The sequence below is a fragment of the Ursus americanus genome, chromosome 6 (assembly GCF_024610735.1).
Source record: "Ursus americanus isolate L20-20 chromosome 6, mUrsAme1.1.p, whole genome shotgun sequence".
NCBI classification, from domain to species: domain Eukaryota; kingdom Metazoa; phylum Chordata; class Mammalia; order Carnivora; family Ursidae; genus Ursus; species Ursus americanus.
This window is the reverse complement of record NC_142132.1, coordinates 7006343-7019515: the sequence shown is the minus strand read 5'-3', so window position 1 is coordinate 7019515 and position 13173 is coordinate 7006343. Positions and strand designations below refer to the sequence as shown.

Here is a 13173-nt window from a genome sequence, read left to right as displayed (position 1 = left end):
TCGTCTGTGATTACCAGGGACAATCAAAATTGTAAGGCTCCATCCCAAAAGGGCATCTTTTCTCTTAGGAATCAGGTCACACGAACCATGAACATCAGGAAGAATTAGAAGCAAGTTTCTGAGGCTGGGACTTGGCCAGAGGATTGGCCAAACACTTTCTCTTTGCTTGAGACTTGAAGTGATGTGATTTTTTTGGTGGGGAAAATCTCGTTGTGGGTGAGAGATGAACACATTTTATTAATATTGATTCATGGCACCATTTTAGAAGGTTTTCCACTGCATGTTTAATGTGGTGATTTCTAACTGGAAACAGGTCAAGGGGGGAGGGGGCTGGGAGAACTCTGGCCCACCCTTCGCAGTGTGTTGGGAGAGGTGGCCCACGCTGACTGGAGGCATCGGGCTGCGGCCATGTTGGCCTCTCTCTGTTGGGGACGCTTTCAGTGAGACCCTTCTCTTTTGGTACTGCAAGGGGCTCTCCCTTGAGTTTCATAAGGAAAAAGTTTCAGAGTTTGACTCCATAGCTCACCACACCCTCTTAATAACTGTGTGAACCAGAACATAACACTGACATTCTCTAAATCTTGACTTCCTCATCTGTAACATGACACGGATGACTCAGCAGCTCAAGGCTGTTGTGACAACATGGTAGTTGGCCACCAGGAGAGCCATCCCCAAGTGATAGCTGGCTGTTTGCACCGTGATAAAAGGCATAACGAAACAGAATCCTCAAGAGAAAGGACTGTGCGGGTCCAGGAGGGAGTGAGTCACTCCTACAGGGGAGTCAGCAAAGGCTTTGGGCACAGGACATCCGAGATGGACTTTGAAGGGTAGACAGGATTTTGATGGAGGAGACAGAGAGAAAGCGTTCAGGCAAAATGGAAAATCTTGCAAAGGGATGTGGAAATGTGGGGTTACATTGGATGTTTTGGGGAAAAGGAGCTGCCTGGTGTGGCCAGAGCTGAGGGTGTGCGGAACGAAGCAACGGACACGTGGAGTGTTAGGGTCAGATCATAGAGGCTGGGCTAAGCAGGCCACCAGGCAAGGTCCCAAGTGTTCCATTCACTCACCGTGACCGTCCCATCTCGTCCACACGCCAGCAATGCCTGGAGACCGGAAGGCTGTTTCCTGGTGGCGCCTCCTGGAGGTACCCACCGCTCTGCTCCATTGGCTAAGTTTATCCTAATGCAAAAGCAAAGGCTCAATTAGACTGTGAAGGTAAATAGAAGCAGAGAAAGCCACAAAATTAAACATATAAGGGTGGGATTGAGCTGTTAATCATATTGCAGCATTTCACAAAGAATAGGCTGAGTTTTCCAATGAAATGATGGCTCCAGCATATAAATTAATCTTTTGTATAGGAAGAAATGAAAGTCATTAAATGTCATTGTCTTATTTTAAAAGCAGCAATATCCTGCCTGATTGCAAGTGCTTCGAGGAGGATGATTAAACAGAAACCTTATCTTCACTGCTCCAAGGAGAAAATTGGAGAAAAGTTATCCAATTATGGATGATAAAGCAGAGAAAAAAATCAGAGAAGAGGCAAACACAGGTCGGCAGGTTATAAAGAACGTGTTCTCCCCTTGGTACCAGGATCTGCTCATGGTCAATACCCAGAAACAGGCACAGCCATGAAAATTACTGTGTCTCTTTAACCAAAATCCCTGTCAAGTCTTTCCATCTTTAATCCATTTCCAGGTTCCTGTGATTGGTAAACAATTGCTATTTTGTTATCTATCCCTGTAGAGTAAACCATGGATTTCCAAACTTGCCACGGGAATGTGGGCATACTACTAATCCTATGATGATGACGATGATGATGATGATGTTTTTAAAGATGCATTTATTTACTAGAGAGAGAGAGAAAACGAGCACACAAGCAGGAGGGGCAGAGGGAGAGGGAAAGAGAATCTTAAGCAGATACCACGCTTGATCTCACGACCTTGAGATCACGACCTGAGCCTAAACCAAGAGTCAGATGCTTAACCAGCTGCACTACCCAGGCACCCCGGGCATATCATTTATGTCCTTGAAACCCAGTGTCCTTATCTGTTGGCTGGGCCTGTCGGGGACTGTTGGTGGGCCTGTGCTGCAGTTACACGACACAGGGAGGCCAGGTTTCTCACCTTCGCACAATTTACACTGTGGGCTGGGGAATTCTGGGGTGTGGGGGGCCTGTCCTGTGCATCGCAGGATACTTAGCATCCCTGGCCTGTAGCCACCAGCACACCCTCTACCTCTGACCTGCAGTTGTGACATCCAAACACGTCACTAGACATTGCCGAATACCCTTGGGGGGCAAAGTCCCTCCTGGCTGTGAACCCTTCTGTAGGTAGGGCATTCAGCTTTGCACTTTGCGGAGCCCATACTCGACCAATAGTAGCTACCCTTCTGTCTCTGGTTACTGCTCTCAGAATCTTCTAACAGTTGCTTTCAAGCCTAATGCTGTTGCTAAATGTACCTAATGCATGATGACTTGGGAATTATCCCAGATTTCTATTTCTTCTTCTTCCTCCTCCTCTTCTTCTTCTTCTTCTTCTCCTTCTTCTTCTTCTTCTTCTTCTTCTTCTTCTTCTTCTTCTTCTTCTTCTTCTTCTTCTTCTTCTTCCTTCTCCTTCTCCTTCTCCTTCTCCTTCTCCTTCTCCTTCTTCTTTCTTCTCCTTCTCCTTCTCCTTCTCCTTCTTCTTCTTTTTTTTTTCCAAATCAAAGTATTTAATTTTGAACTTGGAAATCATAGTTATGGTAAAATGGAATTGTTTTCCTCCAAAGGAATACATATTTTCCCTAAGTTTCAAATTAAAAATTTGGATTCTCCATTTCCCTGGTGAATAAGGTGAGGGGGCAGGTACCTTTCTGAAGTGACTGTCACTTGAAACATACCTGGTAGAATACAGAATTATTGAGTAATTACCACAAACAAGGTACCATGTGGCATGCAACTACTCTCTCAAGAATGTATGCTTTATTAGATACAATCACGCCAATGTACATTTCAAATAAGTTTCAGGTTGATTGTGCGGATATGAAAAAGGACCAAGGCTGTAGGGAACATCCTGCAAAGACAGGAAGGGAACCAACTTTTCCAAATGTTTTCATCTGTCTAGCTAGTTGGGATTTTATTTCTTGGAGGAAGAAGGAATTTGATCACAATTAACACTTTACTGGGATAATTTCCGTTTCCTTTAGACAGATAACTTTATCACCAAAGGAGGAAACAGGGCAGGAGGAAAGAGGGTTTTCATTTGGGCCAATTTACAGAAAGTATATGTACGAGCTTCCTAGGGCTACTGCAATCAAGGACCACAAACTGAGTGGCTTAAAACAGCAGAAATTTATTCTTTCATGGTTCTGGAGACCAAACATCTGAAGTCAAGGTGTCGGAAGAACTGCTCTCCTTCCAAAGTGAAGAATCTTCCCTCGCCTCTTCCAGCTTCTGGTGGCAACGGGCGTTCCTGGGCTATGGCCGCATGGCTCCACTTCTGACTCCCTGTTCCCAGGGGCTGCTCCCCTGTGTCTCTGTGTCTCCTTTTCTGTCTCTCAAAAGGACTTTCAATGGATTTAAGGCCCACCCTAATCCAGGGTGATCTCATCAGGAGGTCCTAAACCTTAATTACATCTGCAAAGACACTTATTCCAAATACAATCACATTCTGAGGATCTGGTGGACATATCTTTTGGGGATGGTGCACAACTCAATCCACTAAAGCATAAGTTCCCAGGTAGAGCTTTTGGAGGTTAATATGGATGGCTGATCACTATTAATACTTTGTTAAATGTCAACTCTTAGCAAATGCGGGTCTTTTCCCTCTCTTGGAGCCTTCCGATTTCCTCTCAAGACCAAGGAACAAAGGGCAAAATAATCAGAGAAGAGTATTCAAGCACCCTAGCACCTTTGGTTCACCTCTTCATGGAGCTGTGGGTGTGAATGAGGAACCCTCTGCTGCTGGTTATAACTCCATTAGAAATGTCAGCACAAGACACTTCCTGCTGTTCCTAAGGCCCTGCTATGTCATGGTAGGCTGGAGAGAGAAAACATTCTTCTTGAAATTCAAGCATTTCTAAATTTGCTAATGGTGGTTAATGAACTCATCAAGATGGAAACTTTAAAAATAAACAGCAAACCGTGAATCCAGGAATATAAACAGAACTTGTAGCTTGTTCTCCTTGCTCTGGATATCAGTTGATATTATCTGTGGCTGTGGAGGCCTTACTCTGTAAGCACTTCTCTCTTTGTGGGTGGTTCTGTATTGGAAATTCTCTATTAGATGAAGATTTCAGTATTTTTGTGTATAAAAATGGAGGAATGTGAGCTACATGACTTTGTAGGACCTTTTCAGCTAAGATATTTTTTGGCATTATACAAGTCAAATTAAAATGGCATGTTAGTCAGTGCTTTCAACTTCTCTTCAGTTCTAAATTGGCCACCACTGTTTCATCCACACCTCTCTCCCTTCCATCCACCCACCCACCTACCACCCAGCAACCCATCTGTCCACCCACCAACCTGTCCACCCATTTGTGCATGCAGCCATATGTCCACCCACCCATCTACCCACCTATCCATCCACCCACCCATTCATCCATCTGTCCATGCAGCTATCCATTCATCTGTCTACCCATCCATCTGTCCACCCATCCATCCACCCATCTGTCCACCTATCATCCATTTATCCAACCATCCACCCATCCATTCACTCATTCATTCACCTGTCCATCCATCCGTCCATTCATCCACCCATCTGTCCATCTATTCATTCACCCATCTGTTCACCCATCCATCCACCCATTCATTCATCCATCTATTCACCCATCCATCCACTCATCTGTCCACCCATCTGTCTGCCCACCCATCTACCCATCTGTCCACCTATCCATCCATATATCCATCCATCCACCCAGCTGTCCATCCATCCATCCATTTATCCACCCACCCACCCACCCATCTGTCCACCTATCCATCCATCCATCTGTCCATCCACCCATCCATCCACCCAACCACCCACCTGCCCACCCATCCCTCCATTCACCTGTCCACCCACCCATCCATCCATCTGTCCATCCACCCATCCATTCATCCATTGACCCATCCATCTACCCACCCACCCATCCATCTACCTACCCATCCATTCATCCATCCACCCACCCATCCATCCAACTGTCCATGTGGCAGTGTTTCCTATCATTCATCCTTCACTCCCTTCCTGCTTCCCACTCTACCTCTCTTCTTCACCCATCTTTTTAACCATGTTTCCTCCCTTCCATCCATCTATCCACCTCTCCTTCCATCTGTCCCTTCCTTCCTCCTTCCATCCAACCATCTGTGGTTCATTCATGTTTCCTTCCTCCCTCTCTTCCTCTATCCAACTATCCATCTACTCATGTTCTTTCCTTCCATCCACCTGTCTTTCTAGTACACAGATTTAAGTCACCTGCTGTGTACCAGGCACAGTGGTAGTAGGTTCTGAGAATACAGTGGTGAATAAGGCAGTTGAGCAGAAGAGGCCCCAGGATTATGTGACCTGAAGCTTATGCAATTTGGGGGTCCCTCTTAAATGAATACACACTTACAAATACAAAATTGCTAGGGCTTTCCCACTGCCTCTGAAGGGGCCCATGCCAGTGAGAGACCCTGTAGCTTAAGCTTTGTTGGCTTCTTGCCAAATCCCCCTTCACAGATGTAGCCCCTGCTCTCCTGGAGCTCAGATTCTGGTGTCACCTGATGCGGGCTGGGCTTCTCTGTCAGGCAGGAATTTAGGTAAACCTAACTTGAACCCCTAAGACTATACCAGTGAGAATGTGATGTCTTCTCCTTAGCTTCCTTTATGTACCCCTGTCTGAATTGGCACACTGTGTTTTATTTTAAAGATTTTATTTGTCAGAGAGAGAGAGTGCACACAAGCAGGGGGAATTGCATGCAGAAGAAGAAGCAGGCTCCCCACTGAGCAAGGAAACCAATGTGGGACTTGATCCCAGGACCCAGGGACCATGATTAGAACCAAAGGCAGATGCTTAACCGACTGAGCCACCCAGGGGTCCCTGCATTTTATTTCTTTCCCCATCACCTGTATGCAAAACTCAATCTCCTTTGTTGGTTTCCATTAAAGATTAATTTGCACCAAGCACTTGATGAATATGAATATGGCAACTTCAGAAGTTACTAGAACACCCCATTACACTTTACACAGCCTCTTGCCCCCTTCTTGCCTGCCTACCCTGTTCTGCCTCTTTTTTCCCTGCCCCTCCAACAACCACGCTTGCAGGGCAGCTTCACACCCCTCAGGTTCCTGGGACATTTGCTTCTGTTCCAATTGGATTTGTCAATTAAATATCCCCAAAGATGGGAGTTTCCCCAAGGGAAATTCACGTGCTTGCTGCAGGGGACTATTTTCTCCACCTTGTTATCCTGGGTTAACATCAAGGTCATTCTGTCAAGGCAAGACGGGGACAGGAGAGGGGCTCTCTGGTGCGGGCTCACCTCCGTTTTCCCATCCTTAAGAATGGGAACAACACAGTGAAGCTGTGGGATGAGAACCCTGGGGTATGTGAGGTCCCTTATGAGGCCCACGGGTGCAGCTTCAAGAGCAACAAAAGGCTTCTCATTTCAGATGCTTCCCACGTCTTGGTGACCAGGGAATGAATGCTCTTCGGACCAGCTTCTGGATTGCCTAGAGCTGTGTAATCCCTCAACTGCCTGCTGATTTCCAGTCATCATGCTCAGAAAAGTCTGATTCATCTGCACTCCATTTTGTTGGTGTTTTGTTTCATTTTGTTTTTGCTATTGTGTTGGAATCTTCTAACTCTGCTGGGGCAGGGCTTGTTCTTTGTTTGAAGCTCGCCATCATCCACAGGGCTGTGTAGCATTGTCTGTGTGGCATTATATAAATAACAGCAGAATAACCATAGAAACTCAGCTCCTAAGTAGCTCTTTTCATCATCAAAGCATTTTGTAAATATGAACTAATTAATAAACAAGACAGAACGCCATAGTCAGTAAGTATACTTTGAGCAAAGCGGCCACAGTGCTTCAGGGTGGAAGTCCTTGGCGAGTTTGCAGATGCTGTTGGGTGGGTCTGTTCTGTGGATATTTGACTAGCTCTGGGAGTGAGGCAGGAACAAGGCCTGGCTGCCACTGGGCATGTTCGGTGATTCTCTCCACGGTGCCCCAGATGGGACCCCCACACCCATCTGCCCTGGCCGCCAGAGCATATTTTTTCCATCTCCTGCAGCAAAAGTTGAGAGGTCCCAAATGGGGCCCCAAAGTCCAGAGTAAATGTGACTGCCTCCAGGTTGCCCTCAAATTATACAAATCCCCAGCCTGAAACTCACCCAAGGTACAGCTCAACCTGACCAGACCCCAGGAAGGCTAAGCCCAGGGGAGACCTGTTTCTTTTCACCTTGACTTAGCCGACATTCAGTCCCATTATCTTTCTGACATGCAATCTGGATCAAGCTCAAACGTCTTCCAGTTGCCTGGAGTGGCTGTTATTGAAAGACACGTGCATGGCTTCCAAGGTGACACGCAAGGGCCACTGTGAGCATCTCTACAACCTGGGAGGGGACACATGGCTGATGGTCGCACAGCCAGGACATGGAGGAGGGGCTCTCCGTGATGCCTGAGTCCAGTGCTCCTCCTCCCAAACGAACTTGTGATTCTGATATTAATACCTCATCCCCACCCCATCCGGATTTTTTAAAAATATGCATAATTTGATTATAAAACAAAAACCCCCCAAATGCTGCATCCTAAAACTCCCCAAACTTACAATGGATGCTGATTTCCAGGAGCTTGCTGTGCTGCCATATACAAGTCAAGCAATGAAAGGGACCATCAAAGTATTTAGAAACATTCAACATCAGAATCTCTTAAGAGCTATTTGCAGGAACCCTCAAGAAGCTACAACCTGCATTTGTAAAAAGCATTATCTCTGCAAAGCATCTTATCAGCTCAACACAAATCTGTACAGTTCGTGTACTGGAGCTGTTTATCGAGGTCTAGCTGCACATCTGCCTCTCCAGATGTGTCTTTCACTCCTCCCCCCGCCCCCCTGGGGCATACACGCCACTGCAGTGAAACACCGGTCCCTCTGTCTGGACCGTCCCTATGCAGAATCCCGTCCTTCTCTCGGTGCCCAACTGAGAGTCCACACCCTTGAGAAAGGCTTCCCCGTGCTCCTTAGGGTCATCGTCCCCTGCTTCTGGCCCCCGACCCCGATTCTGCCCCCCCTCCCCGGCACCGGCCACACCCCCTCGAGTGGGATGACCTGCACTCCCCCAGGGGCTCTTGCTGAACTGGGAGCCTCCCGAGGGCTGAACCCGTCTCCGTCACGGTCACCCCGGCTCCAGGGCCTCACACAGGGGCTCAGGGCGGATGCGTCCCCGTGGGCGCTGGGGGCCGCCTCGTCCCTACCCGGGTTTCTGTCTCCCTTCGCCCTCACCCACCCAGCTGGCCGCTCAGATGCTTGGGGCCATTTTGTCTCACAGGTCCGGAGGGTGAGCTGCCGTTTCCTTGACAACCTTCGCATATGGGTATTTGAGGTCTTGCCTGCACCGAGGCCGGAGTGAGCGTGCGGGCGACGCGGCCACGTGTGTTCTCGGCGTCTGTCGCAACGCGCGCTTTTGCGGCCGTAACCTCCGGAAGTGTGTTCGCTGGCGCTCCGGCCCCGGCAGCGTCGCCGTCTTCGGACCTCCAAATGCGGTTCGAGAGGGGCGGTTATAACAATTTCTCATGTCTATCTAGACAGCTGAAGCTTGGTCCTTTCTTTTTTTAAAGTTTTTTTTTTTTTTTTTTTAGGATTCGGGAAAGTGAAAATAGGCAATACATCCCTGCCTTCGTGAGGGGACTAATGAGACAGAATCTTCTAAGTGATGTTCCGGGTCTTCACAGGGAGCGCCTGTTTCTGCGAGGAGCCGTGAGGAGGGGCCCCTCTGCTGTTGCTGAAGAACAGGGGCTTTCCCGCAACCCCCAGTCACCCCAGAGGGCCTCCGCCCCCCCGCTCCCCACCTCCCTGCGGATGGCATGTTCTCATCCCCTTTCGTCTTCGCCAATTTATTAAAAAGTGACACCTGCCTGGCTTTCGAAGTGTGTCTGTATAAAACCAACACTTTCGGGAACCGCGGTTGCAGAGATAAGCTCTGAAAATTACTTTTTCGAGCCAGTGCACGACGTTCTTAACTTCTCCTTGACTGTGGGTTATGGGTTAGCGATTTCTGCCTATTGGTTTTCTTCAAAAGAGGAGAATTCATGGCTGTATTTATAAATTTAAATGGTGATTCTCAAAAGGACATAAATTATGCAAATCTCCTAAAAGCCTTCTGATCGGAAAGTCAACTTGGGTTCTTCCCCGTTACTCCCCTCCTGCCTCTCCGTGGTCCTCGCTCTGGCAGCCGAGCCCCCCTTCTCCCTGTGAACATGTCAGTCTCCTTCCTGCCCAAGGGGCTCCTTCTCCCCCCAGTTCTCAGAATGAGGCTTGGCAGACAGCAGATTCAGAAGCTATTTGCTAAGCGATGAGTAGACTTCACAGAACCTGGAGAAGCCCTTGGCGGGTAGGTGAGCAAATGTGGTTCATCGCCACGACCTGTGTTCAAGTCCTGATCCCAGCTCCTCCTAGCAAAGTTCTTGGCCAAATCGCTCAACGTCAGGGAGCGTCAGCCTTCCCCATCCGGAAAGTGGGATATTAGTACCAGGTCTGAGGTGAAGCATGATGAGACCAATGGGGAATGGATGTGCGCGTGTTGTGGAATCCGCAAATGCCAGGCAAAGGGGAGGCATATTACTCTCGTATAACGGAGTCCTAAACCACAGTAAGATCCCTGGGGAAATGATGAACTCTTGCCTAGCAGGCTATGTGTCATTTCAGAATTTTGTAAAAAGTAGTTTTTGGGATCAGTGACAGAAAGTGCCACTCCTTGATCTTTGCTATGTAGCAAAGGTGGGCTGGCTGAGGACAAGAAGTGTTTGCTCTGTGGTCTGGGGGTTGTCTTGGGCACTTGTACCCTTAGGAAGGGCAGGGGTACCCAGCATCTCCATGTGGCCTGGCCAGCACAGGGCAAGTGAGCTCCATCCAGCCTCCACTGGGTGTCACTTACTTTGTGCTGAGCACTGCGCTGGGGCCAGAGAGATAAGCCCGCCCCTCGCTCTGCCCTGGCCTCACAGGGGGAGAGCCACAGAAGCAGGGTTCACATGCAGCCAGCGCAGCTCTCTCTGGCATAGCTGCCCATGTCTGCCCTATTTGTCCATGCTGGTGTCATATGGATTGTTAAAGATGTTGGATATCACCCTGCATGTAGGTAATGCCACATTCTAATAGTGCCAGGTACTTAGTGGAGAAGGGGGGCATGCTAGGCTCAGGGACCAGCAGGTACAGACTGGGCAGGGTGGGGGCAGCCTCCTAGGAAATCCCAGTGAAAGGGATGAAAAGAGATACTACTGACTGTCAGCCAATGAGAAGGAAGGGAAGCACTGTAATAAAAATGTACATGAAGTACTATCCCTTCATCCATCCACCTGTCTGTCCATTTCTTCCTCTACCCAGCAAACGTGGGTTGAGTGTCTACTATGTGCCAGGTACCACGTCCAATGTTGATACGAAAAGAATCAAGACTCTGTCCTGATCCTCAGGGCCTCGCGGCTCAGTGGATAGAGGCAGCCACCCGCTCATTTGGTCTTTGTGAAAATACTGTCTAAGCTCAAAGTCAGTGGAGATGTGTGTTTGTTGGTGCGTGTGCTGTGTAGGGGCCAGGGAAGGATTTAGGGGCATTGGTGTCTTGAAAGCTGAGGATGGGCAGGACTCAGGTCGGTGGAAGATGGGGAAGGAGGAAGGGAAGACAGTTCAGAGGAACGCATGTGTGAGCAAAGCCAGGAAGGCGGGCCCTTCTGGGCACGTTTGGGGACAGGAAGGGGGTAAAGTTTGCCTGGAGAGCATGGTACTAGGGTCCCTACGGAGGAGGAGTGGAGACCATGGCTATCACTCAAGTGGGGCATCCCAGGTACTAGGCCCTTTGTATCCATTACTACGCTTAACACTTGCCCCAGCCCTAGGAGGGGATCCATTTATCCCCCTGTCCCCCACTTTACAGTGAGAACACAGGCACCTGCTGAAGGTCAAACAGCTGGTGACACCCCAGGGACTCTGATGTTTAAATCCAGGTGCTTTGGACTGAATTGTTCCCCCCAAATTCATATGGTGAAGACCTAAATCTCAACCTGATGGTATTTGGAGATAGGGCTTTGGGAGGTAATTAGGGTTAAATGAGGTCATGAAGGTGGGACCCCCATGATGGAATTCGTGCCCTTATAAGAACAAGAGAGAGAGATTGCTCTCCCCACCATGTGAGAACACAGTGAGAAGGGAAGCCAGGAAAAGAGAAGCCTGGAACCGAATTGGGTGGGGGGCACCCGGATCTTGGGCTTCTTAGCCTCCAAAACTGTGAGAAGTTAAGTATCTATTGTTTAAACCCTGCAGTCTGTGGTATTCTGTTACAACAGCCTGAGCTAATACACTAGGTTTGTCTGGGCGGGCTGGGGCCACCCCAGGTGTGGGCCCTCGACAGATGTCCCCAGGCTCCTTCCTTGATGACTGCCATTAAAAGTTCCATTCATCCTCTTCCTTGATATGCTCCTGGCCTTGGGGTTCCTCTGAGCTCTTGGACCACCCCTGGACAAAGTTGAGCATTTCTTTTTGGCAAAGCTACGAGGCCAACCCCAGGCTGCAAAATCCAGCTCCTCCCCTGGGCTGGCTTCCCCTCAGGGAACACACCGCTCTTTAAAAGAAGCCTTTCTCCTTGTTACTTTCACGCCAAGGTTATCTGCTCAAGTATGTAAGGAGTAAATGAGGTTGTTTGGCTTATGGATACAAATAGATACTGCTTTTTTGACTTGCAAAATGAATTCCACCGTGACTGGCTCAAACTTAAGTATGCCAATGCTCAATGAACCAGTTGTCTATTTATTTCTGTTTGTGCCTGCAGACCCATTAGCAACTTTTTCTTGTTTTCTTTTAGAATATTAAACGGTACCAACATATTCTAAAAATTAGTTGATTAGCTTGTTAGGGCATATTTTAACTGCTAGCTCCGCTGAACCAAAGGAGAAAATGAAGGTAATTTTGTTTGCAAGGAATGTATGATTCGGAGCTGACTGTTGAAAGATGTGCCACGTCAACGTAATGAGGGAGTGTAATATCTTAGTTTGCATCAATATGGAAATAACCGCACGCTTTGACAGACCTGATGCTGAAGGCATCACCCGCCTGCTCATTATGCATTCTGGCTCTGATTATGAAAAATAGTGTGTTTTCTTTTAAAGAGGAATCCACATTATCAATCAAACCACACCAATTATTTCTGAACGGGATCACGGTGAAATAGACACGGGGGCTTTTCAGCTAGAACAGCGCCTGATAGGCAGGTATATCTTAAAGGGTGTGATATTTTTATTTCCTGACAGTTGTTAGTATTAATTAGGAACACTAACGAAGTATTTTGTGCGGTGGCACCCAGACAACCTGCTTTCCCTGCTATCATCTGGATCTTTATTATTTTGTTTTAATGAGCCCTGTCTTAAATAATATCAATGCACTTCTAATGATACCTCTCATCTCGCCTGATATTCCAATGCTTTTCTAACAGGGTTGTCATAGCAGGGAAATAAAGAAAGGAAGGGAGAGGGGAAAAAAAAAAGGACAACAGGAAAATCCTAGCCCATGACGAGTGAAACCAAAGCAGAGGTATGAAAACAAAATGACGCTCATTGCAAAGGGAAGTGTTTCCTTGAGTGTGAGTGTGTGAGTGTGTGTGTGCACGAGATCTCTCTGTGTGGGTGACATGTGGGTTTATTCATTTACTACTGCTAGAAGATTACTCACTTAGTATTTTTTTCCAACCTTGCAGATGGAAGCAAAGTCCAGGGCTCAGACCAATGGCGTGTGGGCTGCTTGAGGAGGGGGCAGGTCTTGGTCATGTGTGTTCCCAGCAGGCTACTCCTGGGACCTCATGTGAGGATGTGCTTGCTAAACGGATATTGGAAAGAAAGGAGCTTTCTCCTTTGAGTTTAAAACCTGCATCTAGACACACTTGGAGAGCACATTGAAGCACACAGTTTCCTTGGACAAAACACAATAAGTGTAGTAAGAGGCATGGTGGACACTGAGTGAGCGTGTGGGAATCGGGTAGACCTGG

At 47.9% G+C, this 13173-nt stretch overlaps 1 long non-coding RNA gene across 2 annotated transcripts in view; it reads right to left on the bottom strand.

Moving 5' to 3' along the window:
- The window catches only part of LOC148109752 (uncharacterized), a 127416-nt gene that overhangs the window by 59280 nt on the left and 54963 nt on the right, over positions 1-13173 (bottom strand). For both annotated transcript variants that reach the window (XR_015724696.1, XR_015724697.1), the window contains exon 2: positions 1068-1179. This is a non-coding gene — a long non-coding RNA (uncharacterized LOC148109752). The remainder of the gene's footprint in view (positions 1-1067; positions 1180-13173) is intronic.